Source organism: Panthera tigris, chromosome D1, assembly GCF_018350195.1.
Source record: "Panthera tigris isolate Pti1 chromosome D1, P.tigris_Pti1_mat1.1, whole genome shotgun sequence".
NCBI lineage: Eukaryota > Metazoa > Chordata > Mammalia > Carnivora > Felidae > Panthera > Panthera tigris.
Window position 1 is genome coordinate 13,850,142 of NC_056669.1, and position 3,375 is coordinate 13,853,516.

A 3,375-nucleotide genomic window follows, 5' to 3' on the forward strand; every position below is an offset into this window, starting at 1 on the left:
GCTGTTGACATGGTTACAAAATCTTATTATTAGCCCAGAGGATGGGGTAATAGGACACGACATTCATATTGTCACTGTTTTAAAGAGCTGCAGTCACCTTCTGGAGAACAATGTGTGTCTTGTAGTGATAACACCGTTGCTTGTCAGATGCAGCGTCTGTTCTCCGCCTTCCTCTGGTCTGGGAATGGGGTGTTCCCACCAGGAGGGAAGATGGGGTGTCCTGCCTTCTCGGCCTCCCCCTGGCCACACTTGGGGGATCCAGCACCATTCCTGCCGCCATGGTGACCCCAGGAGGACTCATGGGGAGGACTGCCTTCAGGTAAGGGAAGGAGCAGAAGCAGCGGCTGACACACAAAGGGGGGGAGAAAAAGATAAATCGAGGTAAAATTGTTTCCAAATTGAATGTTTTTCACTATTTTCAGTGTGGTGTCTGCAGTGCTCCAAGATGCTTCCCTCTCGGGGGCTTCAGAAAAGCTGTAAATAGAATGAATTGCTTTTAGGGACATACTCCGATAGTTCTCTTCTCAAGAAAATATATGCTAATGCATGTAGACTATCATTATTGGGGAGACCTATGTACCGACTCTTTTATGTCTATGAAGAGCGGATTTCTGATTGCTAGCATTTTGCCAAAGTCTTTGTCACTCGTGGGCTGAATATCTAGCAGGAAGAGGCGGATCAGCCACAACTGCATGCTGTGTCTCTCCTCGGCCAGGGCTGGAGGGGGGTCTTGGTTTGCCCGAGAGAAGTTTCTTAGGAAACCAGAAGCAGAGAAAACACATCTTTGAGGACAAAGCCAAGCCAGTCCGGACTCCACTGCAATTCTGGGACCTCAGGGAGGTTAAGAGGCAGGGAGGCCCCCCCACCACCCAAGGGAGTGAGGGGGTGCCTACTTGGTTCAGCAAGGTGTGATGCTACACCCAGCCAGAGGGTGGCAGCACCTCCCACATGCCCTCAGAGCTGTTTCCTGTGACCTTTTGTGGGATGATGTTCCCCTTGCCCAGCCAGCCTCTTCTGCATTTTCTTCCTCTGTGGGAAAGTAGGTTAGACGGCACTCGACTTTGTGAGGAACGCTGCCAATACATGAGGTATCAAACACAGCTTCCCGTGTAAGAGATCAGACTCTGGAGGGCATGCACGCGGGCGCTCTGCTGGAGCTCTTGGGCTCTGCAGCCAGCTTCCTTTAGGATTCATAAATACTTTTGCACACTCCGGCATGTACTGCCACCAAAGGAATTTCATTCTGCATCATCTGCATTCGAATGCAACAGAGTGCAAAACTGTGGACCTGAAGAAGAGGAGGAGGAGGAGGAGGAGAGGTTCTGAAAGCAAGTCGGAGGCTCGGAATGGTGTGTGTTTGGTAGCTGGTGACTTGATGAAGCCTTCCGTCTGGCTTTCCCTGGCTCCAGCTCACCGGTAGCCAGTTGGGTAAATGGCAGTTGGCATAGGGTTCCTTGGCCAATGAAGCTTTGAAAACTGCCTAATTGGGCGCCTGTCAAGGTGGGCATTGACCTTAGACATGTGTTGATCGTAAAGTCCCTCCTTCGAGGCTTCTAGGGAGCTGGGACATTTTGAGCTCCAACTTGGGTCTTAGGTAGCAAACCCAAGTTGCTCTGGGAACCAAGCTGAGGAATCTAAATGCGCCAGGCCGGCCAGGTGATACGTAGAGCGTGTCTGCCCAGCCTAAAGAGGGCGGCAGCTGAAACTCAGTTTCAGCTGGTCATTGTCATTCAGGTGGGAATTATCAAATCTCCAAGTTGATCAAAAGAAACCAGAAACCCATCTCTCTCTCTCTTTTTTTAATATAAAATCTGATTTTCAAGTGATGACAGCTAATTAAAAAAATTAAATACTAGACGGGCCATAATGACAATTCCAACACGTTATACCCTGCACCACATCTACCCTAAACACCCTAGTCTATCAAATACTTTCCTTCTCTGGTTGCTTAAAGCTTTATAACCTGTGCCCCATACGTTTTCAGGTTTGTTTTTTTCCTGACTTGTTCTCTGGTTTGCATTGTTTGCTCAGCAGGACTATATGCATTTCAAGGGCAGAGTCATGCCTTTTTTCCCAATTGTTCCCAGCTGCCAGTTGACACTCAGCAATTTTTAGTGAGTTGTAACCTACCCTATTCCATGAAAGATTTGAAGAACCCTACACAAATACATTCTACAGAAAAACACAATAAATAATCAAGAGTGTCAGCGTGAGTACTTGGGCTTGACCTGTTGTCTGGGTGCCTCTATGGTACTTGTGTGAGTTTCCTCAGGATAACTGCCTCCTTGCAGTATGTGTGGAACCAAGAGGTATGAGCGAGTGCCTGGCACACGGGGAAAGCTCATCAATTGTTTGTAGAGTGAACAAAGGACAAGGCAAAGTGAAATGGCCCTGGGGAAGGAGTTTTGTCTGAGAGGACGGGAGCTCAGAATGCAAGATCCAAGCTCAACTTGGAGCCAGGGGGCCAGGGTAGTGAATGGCAGCCTCTCTATTGAGCCTCTTTTGGTTGTAAGTGACAGAAAACTGGTTTAGGCAAGAAGAGGAATGTACTGGAAGGGGACTGACACACTAGCATCCCAAGCCATGAAGAAGAAATGCACTTGGATCCAAAGAAAATCTGAGTCGGACATACTGTCACCAGTGTCTGTGCATTCTGTCCCCCCTTGGAGTGTGGGCTTAGTTCTCTCTCCCAGCAGTTAAACCTCCCCCACACATTAGGGAACAGAGCAACCAACCGTCTCTGCTTCTCATCTAACAGCTTCCACACCCAGGGGGGAACCGCTTCATACTCTTTTCTCGTGGCAAGATCAAAACCCTGGGGAAGGGCTCTGAATGTCCCCCACAGAGCCATCCCAATCAACTGTGACAGCCATAGGAGAGGGTTGCCATGACTGATCTGGCTTCGGTCAGACACCCACACATGGAGCGACAACATGGCAGCTTTTATTCAAATCACAAGGTTTGTTGTGAGGGAGGAACATTCCCCAGAAGATGGGGCCTCTGTTCTTAGAAGAAGGGAAGGGTGCTGTCCGATCAAATGTCCCCTGGAATTCACACGGCACTTGGCTACTCGTGGCTCCTTATATGTATCATGTCATTTTGTCTCCCACCAAACTCTGCAGAGAGTAGACGACGTTTATAATTCTTTCCATTTTACTGATGGGAAGAGTGAGGTCCAGGGAGGTGAAATGGATTAAGCAAGGTCACATAGCTTCTAAAGGACCCATCCATGACCTGCGTCTTTACTGATTGCTGTACTGATTTTTATTTCAATACCAATCTTCATTCTCCTGTACAAGAGGGGAGCAGGAAGGTTGTGAGCTTCCAGGAAAAGAATCTCTTATTGTAAGATCGTGTTTTCCTGAATGATAGAAA